Genomic DNA, 21,416 nt, shown 5'->3' on the forward strand with positions numbered 1-21,416 from the left:
TCCAAGAAGAAAAGACACAGCAAAATTCTTGAAAAAGCAAGACATGTTCAATTAAGAAATAATTGTGGAGGAAGGTTTTGGACATGTAAACAGCACATATATCTGTGCGTATTACATCTTAGCTTATAATGCAGTTTAAATGTAACGGATTCATTCTACTCTCCCTGCCCAGTAAAATCAGCAGTGCACCTTCAGAGTTACGTTGGTGTGAAAGCAAATCCCATCCTCAAAGGTGATGTCTGTCTAAACATTCTCATTGTACAGGAGACAATATTACTTCATCCTTAGGATTTCAAAAGGTTATCAAAAAGGAGAATTAATTTATTACAGAAAATTATACATCCTGGTTATTTTTTATTATTCCCAAAGCAAACTCAAGTCATCTTTTCTTTCTAATGAAAAAATATATATATTTTAAGAAAACAGCATATTTGGCATCCCAGTCTTCCATAAAATTTCACCTTTTCCCACAGTGAGACACAAAAATATTTTTCCCCCGCCCCCCCCCCCCCGCAAAAAAAAAAAAAAGTAAGCGAGCGAGAGAGAGAGATTAGAAAGCTGCAGACATCTGAAACCAACATGTTTTGACAGATTACTGCAATTCTTAATGACAGAAGACCCAAAAGATGCTTGCTATAGTCAGGACAAACAAAAATGATCCCTTCTTATTTTTTCCAAAATCTTGAATTGAACTGCTGGTTCAAATTGAACTGAACCAGCAAGGAGGAAAGGGAGCAGAGCTGCTTGGATTCTGTCCCTATCACTTGGTCACTGAAGTTTTGATCATTTTTTGATGTTGACTTGTTTTGTCAGCGTCAGGCACTTTGGTTTGATTTTATTAAAACTAACCTGTGTTGAATCACTGGGACTGTTTCAAAAAATGTGCATAAGAACTTGCTCATTAACTTTTCTCACAACATTCAATGTGGCTGCTTTGCAATAGGAGAGAGAAGAAGTTATTGTTTGCAATCTGATATTTCATAAGCATTTCTTAAAAGGAAGCAGTAGAGAAGTTGCTTAAATATCCTGGTCTGCTAATGTGTTGATCCTGCACTGAGTTGTGCTCTCCCCCTGCCATCTGTTCAGTTAGGAGTCAGAACACCGTAAGAGTTCTTCCTTTCAGCCTGCCAGATCGAAAGACACTTTTATCTGTGAGAAACGTGCCCTCAGGGAAAACGCTGAGAGATAAGCCTTCTGCTAAGACTGTGCTCGCTCACATGCTGGCATTGCAGACAGCATTCAGGAGAGCTGAAGAAAAGTGGGATTAGAGTATAACTGCTGACACATTTTTGAATTAGATGTATGCATGACTGTTGGTCAAATAGCACACTGCCTAAATTTGCTTCTATTCCAGGTGCATGTCACGATCAGTCTCCACAGGGGGTTAGGGTGAGCCAAAGGGATGCAGATCACAGAATTCTCTTTTGATATCCAGCAATTCGCTTGCACAGCCACATGGAAGCATGACTTTAGGATACCATATGGATGGGGCATCTCTAAGAGGGATACTAATCTTAACAGCCTTGGTGAACAAATGGAGAACCAGGAAAGGATGCCACTGCAGGAAGCCAATCTCTTGCTGAACTGATATTGTCTACAGGTGTGAGTGCTTCCACCTTACAGCCTCAGCCCAAAAAGAAGACTTTGGGCAAGCACGCCTGTTGTTGGAGCTTTAGTAAAACTGGCTTAGATCCAGAGGGGGTTCTTTGTGTGCATCCCACCATTCCCAATGCAGGTTTGTGGAAGTAGTAGTACGATTGTTACACTTGCACCCATTCAGCTCCTTGCTAGGGCCCAGTGCACAGCCCTGGGGTTTGGCTGCCTGTGCCCAAGGCCAGCTCTGCTGTCTTGCAGCTGTGTAACCTTGGAACCTACTGCTGCGAAAGAGCTGTGTGGGAATAAGGAGAAGAGGAAGAGAAAGAAAGAAAGAAAGAAAGAAAGAAAGAAAGAAAGAAAGAAAGAAAGAAAGAAAGAAAGAAAGAAAGAAAGAAAGAAAGAAAGAAAGAAAGAAAGAAAGAAAGAAAGAAAAAGAAAGAAAGAAAGAGTCTCTTCTGAGGGGAGAAAAAATAAATTTAAGCCTTTGAAGTATAGAATCTTAGAATATCACAAGCTGGAAGGGACCTACATGGATCATCAAGTCCAACTCCTTGCTCCATACAGGATCAACCCAAAATTAGACACCAGACCCTAAGTCTGCGAGCATTGTCGAAATGCTTCTTGAACTCCAGCAAGCTCAGTGTTGTGACGGCTTCCCGGGGGAGCCTGTTCCACTGCCCAAACACCCTCTCAGTAAAGAATTTTTTCCTAATATCCAGTCTGACCTGCTGATCCAGTAATCATTTCTATGTTAAGCTGGGATATGTTCCATGGACCACTGTAAGCAAGCAAAGTGTGGTCTACAAAAATCCCAAAGAAGCCAAGCAATGTGTTCCTGGGAACAAGAGGAGAGCTTTGTTTTCACATCCTCATATGTGCAGGTACCACTGAGAGCTGTAAGAGCTAGGATGTGGCTTCAGTCAGCATTTCTGTACATTCTCATCTCTTTGAGAACTTCACATAGGCTCCTAAGCAGCTCAGGTTCCTCCAAGGATCTACCCATTGCCTTATGTTTTTCTGCAATTGTGGTAAAGTTGTATTTTAGGTAAGACTTCATGGATGTTCAGAAAGTCAGTTTAGTGGTATTTAGGGAGAACCCTCTTTGTGGAATTTATGGAGACCTGATCCTCAGCACATTTTTTCCATAGTTTGACCTGAATAAAATGTAGCTATAACAAACCAAAACCAAACAAAACAATAAACAGTCATGAAGTCCTACACAACCTCTTCTGACCAATCCAACCCAAAATGATTGTCTTCTGACATCCCTCACCTTGGTATATAATAATAAACAATTATTACCTCATATTAACACAGTATTTTTAAATATTAAAAGGAGAGAGAAAAAAGCTTTCTTATAATAATATCAATGGAGAATCTGCCTGAAAGCCCCTCATCCAGCCCCCATCTGAATGTGCGAGGGTATGTTTCTTTAAGGCTGGTTGTGTGTTCTTGTAACAGGGCAAGTGCATACGTGAAACAAGTTTTTGCTGAAGCCTTAAGTCTGCAGGGGAATTTTCTAATGATCGTTTTTAGTTAATAGGCACAAGTTGTTAGCCTGAGCTGGGAAAGCGTTTTTTTTTGTTTGTGCCAATTCCACCCTCTTTTTTTTTTTTTTTTTTTTTTTTTTGTCATGGATTTGGTTCCCACAGCTAATGCACCTAATAATGAGACTGGGCATGCGAATGCCAGCGTAATGATATGGAGCTTGTTTGGCCCTGACAATGAACACAGAGAACGGCTGGATGGCCTAAACGACAGGCCAAGGGCTCTATTCATACTAAATGATCTCTTGCCTTGCATGCCACCTAATCCCACCAAAGGCTGTGCAGCCAGGCTGTACCTCAGGATGGGAGAGGTGTCCAGCAGGGACACAGCTGTGTCCCACAATGACCTCTGAGCCCCTGTTGTGGGGCTTTTCACTAAATGGGGGCTGAAACAGAGAAACAATCAAGGGTTAAGCCCTTGCCTGAATATTTTAGTCACTGTTTCCTAACACACATACACACTAACTGGGAAAACATCCTTTAAATCTTACAAGGCAGGTTACAAGAACCTTGCTCAGTCCCAGTGAGACTGGGGGAGGAGGTTTCTCTTTTTGTAGCTAGGGTTTTCCCTCCAGTGATTTTCTCTCCCCTTCCCCTCCTTTTCCAGGCCGAGTTAATAAACACCTACTAACTTGCTCCACAGCATCTGTGTGCAAACAGCTCCCACTGAGCCAGTGAAAACTGCTCCTATGAGAACTGGGTTATAGCATTTCTCACTCCGGCCTCCCAGAGCACTCCACAAAGGAAGGTGTTGTTCTGCACTCTGTCTACAGTCCATCTTATGGGTCTGGTCACCCCAAATCCCTTCCCTGGCTGCTCAGTCAATGATGGGACGTGAACCAAGCCTCCTAACTCCCAGCTGTCCTCTATTCCTACAGCCTAGCTTCAGTTTTGCATTGTGCATGGTCCACCAAACACTCTCAAGCTCCACAAGCTCCCAGCATGCAAGAAGAACAGGTTAAAATCAGAAGAATCAGAAGCACACCAGAAAATATTGGGATGGGATAGGGCTAGTAGCAGATGAAAGCTTAGTTGTGTCCTAGAAGACATAGTTAAGATTTGTTTTATTTTAACAGGGATCAAAACAGAAGAAACAATTTGCTCGTCACTGTATTACATAAAACATTTACTAAATGGTACATTTCCTGAAATTTTTCATTTTTCCAGAAAATTTGCCCAATATTTTGAAAGAAAAAAGAAAAGGGGGGGGGGGGGAATTCATTGCTCTAAGATCTTTTTTCAAGGAGAATAAGAGAAAATTGTCCATCTAATACTTTTTTTTTTTTTTTTTTTTCTATCATCATATTCTGCAGGAGCAAACTTTTTTTTAAGTAACTCAGTGGGTAACTAATTTGACAGAAACCACTTACTTTAATGTATTTTTCTGATTATGGAATATATGCCAGCAAATGGTCATATTGTCCACACTGTACAAAAATATTTAATACTGAGGACATTTTTGAATAATGAAATACACTATTGCATTATTTTAAACACATTTCTCTTTTTCGAGAGGAAACAAGTTGTTTTAGTGTAACCGGTCTGCTGAGCCTGTGACACGTTTATTGTGCCCAGCTTGATGACCATGCTTCTTCCATGAACATAGATGTTGTATGTGCAAATACTGACTTATCTAAGGTTGAAATCTGTATTCAGCAGTTGTTTGCTATAAACAGACTTAAATGTGTGAAGGCTCACAGAAAGCTGAAATGTGAGTATGTGCCATACATTAGTATGGCCAAAGCAAATTCATGTATAGATTTTAATGAAGGCTTATAGAGAAATGCTTGCATATATTTTCCCAGTTTGATCTGAAAGTACCTGGTGAGATGCAGCAACTTACAGTCAGCTCTTAACACATTTGCAAGACCTCTGTAAAACAGCCTTGCACACTAATTGCAAATTTGTTATCAGCCACAGGATAAATGTCTATACACAAACACAGTAGGTTTTCTGCTTCTCTGTGGAGAAAAATATTAATTCGAGCATTGCCTGTGGTTATGACAGACAGGTAGATTGCATATGAGGTTACGGATTCTGCTTCACTACTCCATGTTCTAGAATGAAGATCTCAAGAAACAACAGTCTGGGTTAGAGGTATTTCAGGTGTAGCTTTTCTTTCTTTTTTTCTTCTTCTCTCTCTATTTTTTTTTTTTTAATCAGAGCTTTTATTGCATACTATAAAACTATAAAAACCCCTATTAGCATTTTCTTTTCAGATGCTTTTCTACACCACAGCTGCTATGACTCTGCAGTCAGGAAAGTAGAACTGGTGTGACTGCAATTCAGGAAAGAAGTTGAAAAGAGAGAAGAAAAAAAATAAGGCTTTCTAAGACAGCTAGAAGAAAGCATGCCAATTAAATTTTTAAAAAGAGACACAGAGGGAAAAGAAAAAAAAAAAAAAAAAGAAAAAAAAAAAAGACCTAAAAAGCTGGAGAAACCTGGGGAAAGTTGGGGAGGGGAGAGAGGAAGGAGCAAAAGAGAACCACAGAAATGAGAAGAAGGACAAAGTGAGGAGGGTAATGCACTGTACGGAAGCACTGCAAACTATCAATCAAAGAATTGAAGAAGGGGGAAAGCAGGGCCAGAAGAAGACATATGATGAAAGAATGGAAGAAAGAACCATGCAAGGAAAGAAGAGGACCCACACAGAAAAATAAGCAACAGCAACAACAACAAAAACAAGAAAATAAAGAGGAACATGACCAAGACAAGAATCACCTCATTGCAAATTAAAGTGATAAAGTATAGTTTAAGATAAATTTCTTAGATTATGTAGCAAATTTCTGGAAAATAAATCTAACATTAAGAGCACCAGAATACCCAACCTTCAACATAAACTTCTTAGAGGGAATACGTTGGCATACGCCAAGAGCACACTGATGTTAATATTATTTCAGAAAATTCTTAATCAATTGCTACAATCTATAAGACTAGTACAGCATGGAAACTTAGCTCATTCTCTCCTTAAGGCAAGTGTCATGTATCATTCAATGCAGTTAGATGCATAACTTCATTCACAGTTTAATCAAATATGATGTGACTTCTTGTGCCCATAAGGTTAAGTACATACAGAAGGCTTTGCCAAGTCAGAAGTTAGACTTCCTGCCACCAAATCAGCCACTTCCCATTAAAACCTTCAGAACTGCAGATTAAATCTCAGGCATTAAATGATGAATCATGTACAAATACTCATTTTCCTAACTAGATGCTATTACTTATGTAAGAAAGTCTCAGAAGATAGTGCTGATAAAAATAAGACCAGAGGCTTACTGATGTTGGCAAGTTTCACAGGTGTTCTCAAAGCTAGGGAAAGATGGAGCTTTGCTTCATATTTCAGTGATTAAGGAACAATATCAGAAGCAAGATATTAAATATATCCCAGTAACCCTCCCCCATAAACACACACATTTTCAACAAATATTGAATTAGAATGTCACATTTTCAAATGTATGAAAGATTTTAAATTCTATTAAAAGTCACTGATATTTTTTTTCACCATTTTCCCCATTTGCAGAAAAAATATTAACATATAGAAATACTGTTCTCTGTGCATACCATTTATTTTACTCAATCATTATCCTTGTGTTGTAAAGGAACTTGATGGTAAGACTTTGGCTGAATTTCTTTAAGCTAGATTTTTCAGATGTGCAAGAACTTAAAAGGAAAGATGGACATTAGTAAGATCTATAAAACTATGTTGAGACCACCAAAAAATAACATTCTTTTCTCTCTAAATGACCCATAGTCAAACACATTAATAACTCCACATGCACTTGTGCATAAAAGGAAAAACTTTGGTTTTGGTGGAAGAATGTTGACTGTTTTTCCTTATACTGGCAACCATAAAATCAGATTACACAAGAAACATGGCTCATAGTTGCACATGTAGAAGATACAATCTGAGATTTTTCCCAATTTGAGTAAAACTTTCAAATACTTCATACAATTTCTTGTGCTTTTGCAATGTAGCTCAAGGCACCCTTTTACAGGACTACAAATTAATAAACTTATAATGTGGTTATAGTGCCATTTTGAGGTCAGATGAGAATACCAGTTCCTCTCAGCTTGTTCTGTTACAGGTCTCAGAGTTTGATCACAGCAACAATGCCTCTGAGCACACCTCCTCAACACCATTTTTGACTCTCCAAGAAAACACAAGTTTGTACAAGCAGCAGCTGGTTTTATTCTAGCATTTCTCATCCAGAACTCTCAAATTCTACCAGGAAGATCAGTGCTTTCTCCAGTGCACAGACAGGAAAGTAGAGGGATAGGAAAGCATACAGCCCAATTAGCCCAAGAATGGTACTAAGCTCTCGCCTTCCTCTTTTTGTAGTCTTCCTACTTCCTATGAGGGATAGGTACATGATCCATTTCACTTCTCTGGCACCAGAAAATGGAAAAATATTTTATTTGTCTCCTGTGTTTACTGTCCCTATGCATTCTCTCTTAATTCTCTGACTTTATACATGTCTACCATTGTAGAACAAAATAAGGATTTCTATGAAAAGACCTATACTGCAATGAATACACTGCCCTGTGATTGTATGGTTATCAGCTGGACCTTCATATGTTGTAAATTAGTATGTACCCTAACCTATCCTAACATTTATGATGGTTTAAACCACTTGAAGATCTGAAAATCTTGATGACTTACCACCAAGTTCCTTTGCAGTAGGAGGATAATAATTATTGAGTATAATATTTGGTATGCACGGAGCACAGAATTTCTAATCATTAATGCTTCTTGGAAGATGCTGAAGCACTTAAATGAAAATGAGCTATTACCTTACAACAATACTAAGGAAAGAGCTATTTCTGTTGGTTTGAGGTTTGTTAAACTAAAGCACATGTTGAATGAAAGCAGTAGCTCTAAAGGGAACATCTCAAACGTAGCTTGAATCACAGTACAGACATGTAAATGATTTGCACCCTGGTACCAAGAATAAATATTTAGTAAGCCTTCTGTAAAAAAAAAAAAAAAAAAAAAAAAAAAAATGTAACAATTGTTTTGCTTATCACTGTTGTAGATTGCAGGATGTCGTGTATAAACATTTACATTTTCCTATTGTTCCCATCAGTGAGAAGGAGCATTTGAATTTCACTGTAAACAGCAGCTTTGCATTGGTGGGGAATGTCAAGTTTTACATCCCACTGGTGGCGGTGGGCACAACTGTTCACCTAAAAATTTGGTATTGGGAAACCAGCCTGCAGGCAACCTCATGGTTCAGGCAAAGAACCTCTCCAATAAAAGGTATCTCCACATGGGATGGAGGCCAGCCCACAGGACTTATTGCATGTTCATTGCAATCCTCATTGCAAAGCTCGATTACCACAGCCAGGAATGTCAGGGTTATGGCACCATAAAGCCACTCACAGAGTGGCCTGTCAGCGTAGCTGTTTTGTAATCCTGTTTGGAGCGCTCACTGAGAAATGACAGGATTCAAGTTGTATTGCCTACAAATGACATTTCTGGGGCTCTATCAGCTTTCCCACCCTGTTCAGTTTAACCACACCCTGGGATCACAAGAAGAGAACATGAGGCAGCTTCTGTGCTCCCCATGCCTGTCTTGGGGAACCTCTGAGTAGGGCTGCCTTGGAGACCTCTCCTTTGGCCAAATAAAAACTCTTAGGAACAGGCTCTGGAATGTACATGGGCACCTAAAGGCACAGCCAACCACCCACAAGATTTCAAGAACACCTCCACTACCTTCGGGCTTTCAGAAAACCTACCTGGTGCCTATCTCTGTCTTGAGGTGCCTACATACCTTTGAAAAGTTGGCCTTTAGGCCCTTATCCTTATAAAAGTATTTCCCCTGGAATAAGTGACTGGCAATTAGTTTAAGAACAAGGCGCTCCCTTTTAAATCCAGTACAAATAGCTCATGTAGATAAATCACCACAAGACCAATGATTCCAGATAGACATTTTGCCAAAGTAACTCATAAGAATATCATTTTTAAGCTGCCTGCCTATGTTAATGCATGGATAAAGTGTTTAAAACCTGTTACAGAAGGATTTTAAATATAGTTTTCACTTAGCAACAGCTTTCCAAAAATAAGGTACTTATCTCAGAATTAAGGAGTATTAAAAAGATGTTTCCTGAAAACTGACTTCCACAATGGTTTATTGAGCTGCAGAAATGAATGAACAATTAGATATATTAAATAATTAAAAACTGATAATAAAGTAAAAAATGGACACAAGATATAATAACTCTCTGGGGCAAGAAAGAAATTCTTTCACAAGCACAGAGGCACAATGCTGTCCATTATAAAGTATGCTACCAACTCCTCTCAAAGATACCAGTCTAGACAGATACTTGTTCTGATACAATGTACTAATCCCTACAGAGATGGTTTTTACATCGTTAAAGAATACGTGTGTGTTCTCTGCATATTGAGCCACCATAATTCCCCAAAGCTTTTGAAGTCCTGAGATCTTTCCACATGCTACAGGTTTCCTAAGGCTGAATGAACAGTCTACAGTTTGTACTGGAGTTTTAAACCCTTCTGGTGTTATGAGAAGAACAACAGAAAATCCATTAACAAGGCTGAGAAAAGGTAAATGCATCTTCACAAAGAGATCATAATTAAAACCACATCAGAATATAGAAATTATATTCTGCCAGAAATATGGAATGAAATGGAAAATCACTTCTCAAAAATTGTTATTATGTTTTTCAACTTTAAGTTATCACAAACACACAAAGAGAAAGCAAACAGAGCATACCCTTTCTGTGTCAACTCTGTATCTAGGGCAGCATGTGCTCCTTTTATGTTTCAGGGCAACAATGCTCTTCCTGCCCATCTGGGAGGGAAGGGAGGGGATATCATACTTGCCTTTCCCCTGTAATAAATAAGAAGCTGTAGTAGAGCAAATGAACACAAAAGGAGCAAGGAGGCACCTGGACCTCCTGAGGGTGATTAACTCTATTTAAAGATGGATGTTTAAGGCATGAACAAACCTCTCAGTCTAGGTTACACACTCTTTACAAACAAGCAGGACTGCATGGTACTTGGAATTCACCATTGCAATGCCCAAATTTCCCAAAGCATACTTTGCATCATGGACCACATGTACTGGCTGTGACTACTGCAGACATACTGATAGCCTGTGGATTCTTAAAAGATGCTCTAATCAAGGCACATATGAATTCCTTTACAAAACAGACAAAACAAACAACACATGAAGTCCAATATGGCTTTGTGATTGTTTGCATCCATATCTTCGAAACAGAAAAAAAAAACACAGTAGAAGTGATGAAGTACAACAACTAAGAATGGATAACTTGAAGAATACTTCCCTGGACATAGTAGCAATGGTATCAAGTCAAATATTGTATCTTTTTTGATTAACAGGCAATTATTTTACTTAACCAATCCAATTTTCTACAATTTTCAGCTGACATGCTGTTTTTGAATGGCTATATTCACATAGTCAATGGCCACAGCTGGACATCTATAGCATTTGGGATTACTTCCCTGTCATAACTAGATAAACTGGGAATATAAATTACAAAATTCACTTCTGTACAAGTAGTTTCTTGCAGTAAGAAAGGAGAAATTCTATGATTCACACTGAAATTGCAAAGTCCTTTGAATTAGTAAACATTTCCCAAGACAGAAATCATGCATATTAAAAAATTATATATATGTATATATGCATATTACACACACATACACACTATTTATATATATATGAATCAGTTGGTGTCTTATTTGCCCAGTTCTAGCTCACAGGTATAAAAAAAGACATATGTGTCAACAAGTTAATTCTGACAAACAAGTGGAAGAATACTGAAATACATTCAATATAATAAAGTATCTTGACATTTTTGCCACCTAACTTTATCTTGCACCCAACTACGCATTCCTGGTATGCATTCAGTGCATCTTTTCTTAAAGTTCAGAAGCTCTGTGAAACAGTATGTACCAGCTGTGTAGAGTGGACCCTGACCTGGTGAGATCCCTTGGCATTGCTGCATTACAAACATTATTAATAATAATATCAATAGTAATAAAAATAACAAAGTTTACATTCATCTCTTAATGTCCATTGCTAAAGTTTCCCAGCAACCACCAGTTACAGAAACAAACAAACAAACAAATAAACAAACAACCTTCCAGCTAATTCAGGCATTCACAGATGAGTAGCTGCTAGGGAGGAATTAAATCCATTAACAAATGAGGACAAGAAGGAGCTTTTCTTTTCCTTTATTGTTTAGTTAAAATGAGCAATAAAGAACTCATTTTCTAAATCTGCTTCTGAAGACAGACAATAAGCCTGAGTTCTCTATAAAGGAATGAATATCCTGTGAGTATAAACTGTTGGTAAATGGCAGGAAAGAGATCTCCTGGTGCTTGTGGACATGCATAAAACATCTGGTGCTTGCGATAGGTATACCAAACACACAGTGCATACTGACACCATAGACATCAGATGGCAAGTCTGATGAAAATAAAAAATCAGTGGATGAAAGGGTGTGGGAGATGTATTTGAAGTTCAGTCCACCATGTGTTTGTCTAGTGAAATTTAAAAAAAAAAAAAAAAAAAAAAAAAAAAAAGTTCTTCAAGATTGCTGGAAATTGAACCATCTTGCAAAGACATAAAACTACTAAAATCCACTGAGATTTTGACTGCAAAATCCTGAAGCTGATTTACATATTCTGAGGTATTAGCTCCATTTCTAGAAAGAGTTCCAGAAATAGTAAAGTATTGAGTGCGGGAGAAGTCTAATGGCTTGATTTGAGTTTAGTTGTTTTTCAGGAAGCAACCTGAAAAGTCCAAGGGATGAAAGAAGGTGAGCAGTGCAAAAAATGCTAAGTATGGGGTTTGTGTCTCACTGTGTTAGAAGTAGGGTGAACAACTGAGGAGAGAGGGAAATAGTCAAAAGACATTCTAATGAAAAGCAGAGATAAGAAATGCAATAACTTGGTTTAGAAATACTTTTTTTTTTTTTTTTTTTTTTAGTCAAAAATATCCCAAGTGTTATTTTGACTGATTACATTAGTGAGAAAAAATATTTTGGGGTACTTAGAAGAGAAGATATGATGGGAAATCAAAATGAAGAATAAGACCTTGAGAAAAGGAAAGAGAGACGAGGACTACAGACACTGTGGATTAGAGTTGTGACAGAAAATTTCACTTAGAAATAACCATAGTGGGATCCAATGGCTGAAACAGGAAGCAAGGCTAGTCTAACTTAAAAAAAAAAAAAAAAAAAAAAAAAAAAAAAAAAAGACAAGGCTAATTATGGCAAACGTGCTAAAGGAACTTTTAGAGACTCCGGCATCATCAGTCAACACCAAATGTTTTCTTTGCAGCAGTTGTCTGAAGGGTAGGGTCTTTCTGTGGAACAGAATAAAGCTTTAAAGCCTGCATCGTAGAGATGATCACGATGGTCTTTTCAGGCCTTGTACCATGACCAGACTTTTAACCTCATTTCTGGAACCTGCACCCTCAGTTGTATAGCTCACAGTGATCAGTCACACCTCCTAAACCTCAGTTCACTAGTTGATGAAAGCTCATTTAAATTAACTGAAGCCCAGGAGGTCTCCCAGAGAAAACCACATCTGAGAAGAGTACTCAAACCATAAGCTTCATGGTGGATGCAGAGTCCACAGGCAAGACATGAACAATGCCACAATGAAAGCATTGGTTCTCAGCCATGGCACAGCTTCTAGCTCTCAGCAGTGGTGCCAGGACTCTACCTTCTGAAATAATTGCCACACTAGCAATTATGACTGTCTTTCCAGAAAGTCATAAGGCTCCTCAAAAGAGTACCCCTCCCCCTTTCCTTAAGCTTTGGACAAGATTATCTTCCTATTGCTGGAACTATTGAGCGCTGCTGCCTAGAAATACATGGGGCAACACTAGTGTAAATCATGTGCAAGTGAGAGAGAAATTAGGCCTCTTGCACTCAGTCTTTCCCACTCAGAAAATAGGACAGCAGTGGAGACTCAGTGTAAAGATGTGGTGTGTGCAGTGGCAGCCCAAAGCCACAAAGCCTACTTATAGATGCATACTTCAGTTTAGAATAAACCATGGTTGAAGAATTTTTATGTTGGAAATGTACTTCAACCTAATACCAAGACAATAATCTTCTGTGAAACCCAGATATAGAGTTGAACGTACTGTTCCTCCAAAGAATGAATATGTTCAGTGAGCTCCATGTTTCCTTTTGGTATCATCTGCTAGCTAACTAGGACTGAAAAGGAGCATGTGTTTATATAAATGCCTTGTTTGCTTCTCTGATCCTACCTCAGGAAAGGGTTTTCACTTTATTTATTTTTTGTGTCAGAAGCTGTATCCAAAAGTATTCTTTAGGCACACTGGTTCTGCACTTTCTCATCCACTAGCAAGCAAATTTTCCTCCCACATTAGCAGCTGCAGCATTTGTTCGTACCTTGTGATAGCTTTTATTATTATTATTATTTGCCAATTCAGCCAAAAGCATGAGTTTCTCTTTGTGTATGTACTATGTTTCTGGTCACTTAAACACTGTGGTAACAAGCAGAGCTACAGTCCAGAGCTCCTGAAACAACTCTTCATGAGTCAGGTTAGTGAATAATGAGGGAAGGACTAGCATCTCTGTATGCCCCCCATGTGTACAGTGTGATGTAACATTTTCAGACCAGGAGGTTTCATTATGATCACCTAAGACTTGAGAATCCAGGCAATAATGTTTTATCAAATCGTTTACAGTAATCCAGGCAGGCAATGAAGACCTCTTCAGCCCTCCCCTGAGAAGCTGTGCCAAAAAGGTTTGTGCCCCTCCTTGTTATAAATGTGCATCTTATCTCAGACGTGAGCTATCCAGGGAGCTTTACAATTACTGGATTTTCAAACGCTTTTGTCTGCATAATTAAATGGTCCTCTCCTGCTGCAATTATACCCCTCACAGAGGTATTCTCAGCCATAAGCAAATCACCACTTCACCTGCAGTGCGCTACCTGTGCATTTCAAGACCCCAGTCAGGGTCTGGCACATCCCAGCACCTGTGACTGCAGGTATCGCTCCCAGCACATCTTGTGCCGAGGCTTTTCCCTGCCCACAGACCTCCATCTCTCCAGCAGCAGACCGAACACTGCCACGCTCCGGCCGCTGCCGTGGCTTCACAGGGAAAAGGCGTATGTGTCCGCCTGTGTGTGTGTCCATGGGATCTGCTGGCTAAATGTTTTCCTTTCCCAGGGGATATATTTGACATCAAGATAAAGGGGCAGTGTGGAAAACAAACTTACTTTCCCCCCTCCCTCTCCTTGGAGTTTGGTATTGTAAAACAAGCTGCACTAGTTGAGATTCTTTTTGAAAGCTCCTGGTTATCTTAGCAGCTGTAATATAAACCACAATCTCCTTGAAGTATCTCTCTGCCACAGCTCTCTTGGGGGCCAAGGGGAAGCAGGGAACAGCACATACTGGGCTATTCACAGGGAATAATATGTTTCTTGGGAAGTTAACGGATTTTTTGATTTTTTTGGTTAATGTAGTTTGTATGTTTTCAAGTTCTGCAAAACCTGCTAGTTACATATGTGCAAAACCTTATAGAGCCCATCTCTCTTCACCTCATTAGCAATGTCTCCCTTGCCTTTTGTTTTGGTCATGAAGAACTACAGTGAGAAGTAAAATGGGTGATGGTTATGAAGTGTGTGGATGAAGAGCATAATCAGAGTGGTTCTTCATGAGTGTTGCTTGGTTTGATATTAAGGCTATTTGAGATGCCTCCTACTGAACTACATCCCAGGCAAGCCAGCTCATGTTGGTGTGCTCTAAAGGAAACATTCCTGTAGTTTTGACACCCTGCAAGGATGAGTAAGGATGAGCAAAGATGGAGTAATAGTACCTCTGTATTAGGTAGTCACAAGGCTTTCAGCTGGTATCCATCCTGGTTGCCCTAGGGAGCTCTTTCTCCTCTCACAGCCTTTGGCCTTTGAAGGTAAAGGATCCTGCCCTGTGGGGAGGCTCAAAGAGCTGCTCAGGCAGAGATCTTCAGACCCGTGTTCCTTAACCCACCTCATTTTTCCCCCCTCCTTCTCAATTTCCTTCTCAGCGGGCGTGAAAACGACTGGGGAAGAAAGAGTGAAGGTGCCAGGCTGGAGAAGACATTGGCTCCCCCTTCTGCAGCTTATTTGCCACTACAAGCAGTAGCCAAAAAACTCCCCCCTCCTCGCAGCCCCTGGCCCCCTGCCAATTGGGGTGCAATGTTCCCGGGCACGCTGCTACCGAGCTCCTGCGCCGGGTCGGGCCGAAAGCGTGGCTGTAAAGAAGAAGCAGGTCATGGAAATCTGTTTCCATTATTGTGCTTGTAAATAGTCTTCCAGATTATCTTGGTGATTATCATATCCTACCTGTGCTGTTTCTGCCTCCAAGGAGCTCAGTGCTTGCAAACCTTGCAGCAGTGTAACAGAAAGCAGCAGTAGGGGCAGAGGGCCACCAGAAACTGGGTGCAGGGGGGTTGGTGCCCCTCACTGAGCATTTTTCACTCTTCTCAGGTAGGTTCATTCTTAACTTCCCCAGAGCACTAGCCGAAGGAGAGGCAACAGACTGCGAGAGCACCCCTTAATCGAGTGTATCGCTAGCTACCATTTTAAAAGCTACATATATCTTACAGCATCTTATTCTATAACCAGTAATTTAAGCCACGTCCTATAATCAAAAAGATTTGTGACTCTTTCAAACTCCTTCAAAGGTGGAAATAAATGAAGAATGTTTTCAAAGCTACCTGAGTTACCTCAGGAGCACGTACACCATTGTTTTTCATGCTAAGCAATTCTGATTGTTTTTTAAACTTGGCCCAAAATCTAATTTCCCAAAATAATTTAGGTGGTTAGGAGCCACAAAGTCTAATTGTAAACTGAATTTGGTCTCATAAGTCACTTGCATGCTTTGGAACCTTGATGTGGCAGACACAGTGTAGCTGGCAGCATTTGTCACAGGTTGCTGTTTTTTTGTTGTTGTTTTTTAACTTATTCATTGACAGGATGGGAGGGCTCAAACAACACCAGTCACCACAGCCTGGCAGATTAAAGTGCCCCAGCTGAGCCAAGGTAGCTAGGTATTTGTATGTGCTCTTACTCCCTGGCCAGAATGAGGTGAACAGTGTTTAACTTCTACTGCTTTCATCTGAGGTTTAACGTAACCTGGTTTACCTCATGTTTGCCGCAGGCTGGGAGCATGCACACAGTCACCACCGTTCAGAGGACAACCATTAAATCATTAAGTAGTGGTGGCTGCTGTGAGGCTGCACTCTGTTCTTCCAGGCTGGTTCCCTCACAGTAACACAGCACCCACCATCCATCATAATCACCTGGCCCTTTTGTCTCCAGACTTAGCCAACACAACATGTATCTTGCTAAGGAAAAATAAAAATGCTTTTGCAAGCCCCTCAAATCAAGTGGAATTTTTTCTTTAAAATCTGTAGCAATGCATTGTGGGTTGGTTTTTTGTTTGTTTGTTTGTTTGTTTGTTTTTTCTTCAAGTGCCCTGAGGCACTGCAATAATGGAGCTGTGCTGCATTAGTTGTCAAACAGACCCCTAGCAAGAGGCAGCTCCTGATGCAGAGTGTCCAGACAGGGTGGATGTATGGGAAGGGGTAGACAGCATGGCCAGGAGAACAGGGAGCTAGCAGCAAAAGGGCACAAAAGCTCCCCAGCTTTTTCTTGATGTGGATTTTTGTCTTTCCCCAGTGCCACTGAGGAAGTCTAAGTCTAAGGAAAAAAGAGGGCAGCAAGGGCCAGAAAGATGCATAGAGGAGGCTATCAGGGGGAGCTTTAAGAAGGGGACAGGGGACATCAGCAGCTTCCCTCTAACTGCCTCAGCTGATTTCTGTAAGTGCTGAGCTGGCAACTGCGCCTGGTCCCAAAGGTCATAGCCAGGAATGAGTGACGGGACACCATGGGGGCTCCTTCCTCTGTACCCCTCTCCCAAAGAGACTTTATAAATGGCAAGTAACCCCAGCTAAGGCAATTGTTTTGTCAAAGTCAGGGAAAAGGGCAACACAAAATGACAAAAACATTAAAACTGGGGAAACATACACTGTCTGGTAGCACCAAGTAAGCATAAAGGTCCAAATCTAAAGGGGGAAAAGAAAGAGATGTACTATAGGGTAATCATCAAGGTGCTACTGCTATTCTTTATTATGGTGTAAGCCAGCAGAAATTCCTGCAAAATCAGTGGAAATATACTGGGAGACCATACCTATAAACCAAAACTGAGCCCAGAGTCTGTGCTGTGGATTAGTATTCCCGAATCTGCTTTTATTTATTTAGACATAAGATAAAAGAGCTTCATCCCTTACAGAAAATAAATAAATAAACAAATATTAAAATAAATAAATAAATAAATAAATAGATAAATAAATAAAAACCTTAAGCTTTCTTTGTTGGACCTTGAAGCAACAGAGACGATGTATTATATTTCTGAATTTCAACGTAAGTATATTTCTGGAATTCATCAAGTCTCAATCAAATGAAAAGGTGCTTCGCAGAAGTGCTTTAACATGCAACATCTGCACAGCCACATGAAAAGCAAGGAAATGTGAAAAGCCATGCATAGCTGCAAAGAACATTCACAAAATGAAGAGCTTCTCGGCTGCTAAAACAAAACCGTTGCCTTGAGGTTAGTCCATTGTGCAGTACATCAGAACAAGATGTAGCTGATGCTGGCTTGTGTTCATGCCTCTGGCAATGATGTCTCTGCAGCACTGGACTATTTTTTTAAAATACTTCTTTTCCTCATTTTCTGTTTTAAAATTAAAATCTGAAAAAAAAAAAAATGATAATACTCATAAGGAATTTTTTTTTTTTTTTTTTTTTTTTTTTTAATGTGCCAATACATCAAACCTCAAACCCAGGTTTTCATGGAAATGCCTACGTTTTGACAAAACCTTGGGAACATTTTCTTGGGTTGCAGATGTCTTCTGTGCCTTGCCTGTGTTGCCTGGGAGCACTGAGGCTCTGCTGTTCCTGTGTCAGCTGCAGCTTTGTTGGGCACCATGAGTGAGACTTCCCTCATCTCAGTGTTGCTGGTTCCTCTAGGATGGGTCTGTGTGCTTACAGAAGAATTGGAAAGATCTTGTTTTCATCTGTGGTAAAAGAAGGAACATGTTGAGTCTCCAATTCTGAAATACTAGAAAACATTCCCAGCCAATAGCTGTTAATGACTGTTATCTGAGCTGTTAATGACACTTATCTTCTTTGCCCTTTCACATGATCTGCCCATAACAATTACTGTAGAAATGAGTTTGAGAGTTTTCACATCCATTTTTATCAGAAAAACTGGCTTTACAGAGACGCTAGGTATGAAAACCCTAGCTATAAAGCAAGATCTAACCCCAAACCAGTTTCTATTTCAAAACATCAATTCAAAGAAGTTTTCCTTCTTTCCTTTAGTTTTTGCAAACTAAACCACTTTGTTTCAGTTAAAAATACTTTTTTTTCAACAGTCCCAACTAAAAAAGTAATAGAATTTCTTTCATTAAAAATAAAAAAGAAAAAGAAAAAAATCAGTGGCCAATTTCTTTCATCATAGTTTACAGAAGTGTCCAGACTCCCCATGAAAGGAAAACTTTATTTTGAACAGACGCTAAATTATTACATGAACCACGTGATTCAAAGCACCTCTCACTCCCATGGGAATCCTTTACTGCCAGGGCACTGGCACACTTCTGCTATCCTAGAGAGCTGGGTGAGGAAAACACCTCACCGGACACCACTTTGCCAGTGGGAGAACTCCAACACAGAGCTTGTGTGCTCCTGCACCCTTTGCAGTGTACTGTAAAATCACACTTTCTCTGACAGAGCCTTGTCTCTGAGCCAATCACTTCCTACTAAAATTAAGTTGAAGCATCTCCACGAGTATTTACAAGCTGAGGAACCCACGTGGTCTCTTGAGAAACTGACTTCAAATGCCTTCCACCTTTCCCAGCCAAGACAAGAAGTAAGACTGATTTTAGAACAGATAATGATTTGAGAGTTGTTTTCTTCCAGAGCGAAGCAAAACATTTCAACTTGCATTGAATAAAGCATGCTAGACTTGAAACAAGATGCTCTCACTTTCCAGTTAAAGAGCAATAAAGATAGATAAAACAAAAGGCTAAAAACATTGACCGGGGAGAGGAAGTATTTGTATTCCCTGTTTTCCAGTACTAGGTGGTGGGGCTGCTCAGCAAAGTTCTGAGAACTTGAGGCTTGGGCCCTTCCTTTTGCCTTAGGAGGCTCACATGGGGCTTTCTTACTTCCCAGGGCAGTGCCTTCACCACTGAAGTACTTTCACAGGTTCAAGAGGAGTGAAAGTCATTCTCAATCCCTTTGCTGATCTAAGTCCTCTTTGCCTAAACAAATATGCAAAAGATCAGAGCCTGTGACTCAGAGGCTTCCCTCCCTTTGGTAAGCGTCCCCAGGATAGGCAATCACGTCTACTCATCCTCAATTCCCTCTCCCTGCCCCTGCCCCCCAGCCTGGTAAATGTTTAAGTATTCCCAAAAAAGTAGAATGGCTCTCATAGGAACAACCGTGAATGTCACAAGCCAAGATATTCCAAATATGAAATTCCTATTGAAATTGATTTAGGATCACATCCCCCTGGGGAAGGGCAAGGCTTTGAATTTCTCTCACCCACATCTTGGATGCTAATAGATAAAAAGGGATATATGTTTTTTTCCTTTGTTTCAGTCATTTCATCTATTTTAGCATTTTTTCTCCAAACAACTTTTCAGCAAATACAAATTCAAATTTGCGAGCAATTTCTGGACAATCAACACTGCATTTTTTCTGCAAAATTCTTTTTTACTGAGAAAAGGAAAGAAAAATCACCTGTTTCAGTTTTACTACATGCATGCAGTTTTAAACCCTAGCTTGAAAATCACCCAGCCTAATGCCTAAAATTGCAATTAACCCAGACCAGCACATAACACTTGAGGGACCTCAGCACAATTGTCAGAAAGTCCTGACTCACAAATCTCATTCAGAACATTTCCTGCACAGAAGGGGAGGATTTGGGGGACAGACACAGTCACGTCCCCTCCCATCTTGCTGGAGCAATGAGCAGCACCTCCCTTGCACACCCCCATGTATTATATTCCACTTCTGCTTGTAATGCTCTGCACAATGTTTTTTCTGTGCTGCCAAGGATGTCTGGCTCTTCCCTTGACTAATCACTGGGCACTGGAGGGGCCCCTCCAGAGCTTGAGAACTTGACCCCTGCTGGCACCCATGTGAGAGGGAAGCAGATACATGTGGCTCCCCTCACTCATCCTCACCCACCCCAGGATTTCTCCTCTGATGCCCTGTCAGCAAAGGCTTTCAGACAAAAGATACCGGTGAAATCAACAGCAGTCAAAGGAATGTGGCCTTCTGTCCTAACAGCCCTTGATTGATATTCTTTATTTCAACAAAACCTTAACTTGGTTAAAAATATAGTGCACAACCTGTTTTGGCATTTCCAGGCAGGACGTGTCTGTGGAACTAGCAGGGTCACTGAGGCAATGCATTTCAAAACAAATAACGGGGCTGTCTTTCAAAACCGCAAGGTCACTTTATCTGTACATATTTCTTCTGTTGTCTGCCAAGTTGCCACTTTAAAAAATAATCATGTCAATACTCTTATTTACAAATTGCTTTACAGTAAGGCCCAGAAGTCCAAGAAACTGGGGGTCTCCCAGAGCCAGAGGCGGAACAAGATGCAGCCCCAGCCCTGAAGGCCTCCCAGCATCACCGCGCTCTCTGCAGACAGGGCTGGAGGTGCTGGGTGGGGTCAGCCACGTCCTCAGGAAAAGACAGTTCGGTGTGTTGGTGATGACTGAAGCCTGTTTGGAGAGCTGGCCATGCCCCCGCGCAAGGACCTGCCGGGTTTCCCCAGATCACACTGCATGGTGGACCACACTCCTCTGTTTGCAGCAGGGGCTGCCCACCCTGCCCGGTCCCTCACCCCCCTTGGAAGTAGATGAGCAACACCAACCCCTTGCAGCCCCTGGACAGACACTGTATCCTGCTCATAGCTGTTCTTAGGCATGGGAGACACAGGGCTCCTTCACACTCTCTTCCTGCTCTCCACAGGAAATTTCATGGTCCCTTTCCCCTCCGAAGAAAAATTGCATCTCTCTAGCATAAAACTGGAAGTACTTAGCAGCTCAAGCTGCAGCTGGCATCTACCCTAGGCCGGATTTTGATCCCTTTAATAAAGAAGTGCCAGAATTTCCATGAGAGATAGGGAGTCAGGAGAGATTTCATGTGCAGAGACCTCTGACCTACAACAATATTTTACTGAAATGCTAACT

The 21,416-nt window shown here is 40.5% G+C and overlaps 1 long non-coding RNA gene across 1 annotated transcript in view; it reads right to left on the minus strand.

Annotated features, from left to right (window-relative positions):
• Window positions 1-21,416, minus strand: part of LOC118158053 — a 40,520-nt gene that overhangs the window by 18,098 nt on the left and 1,006 nt on the right. The window lies entirely within an intron of this gene.

Source organism: Oxyura jamaicensis, chromosome 1 (assembly GCF_011077185.1).
Source record: "Oxyura jamaicensis isolate SHBP4307 breed ruddy duck chromosome 1, BPBGC_Ojam_1.0, whole genome shotgun sequence".
In the NCBI taxonomy this organism is placed as follows: Eukaryota; Metazoa; Chordata; class Aves; order Anseriformes; family Anatidae; genus Oxyura; species Oxyura jamaicensis.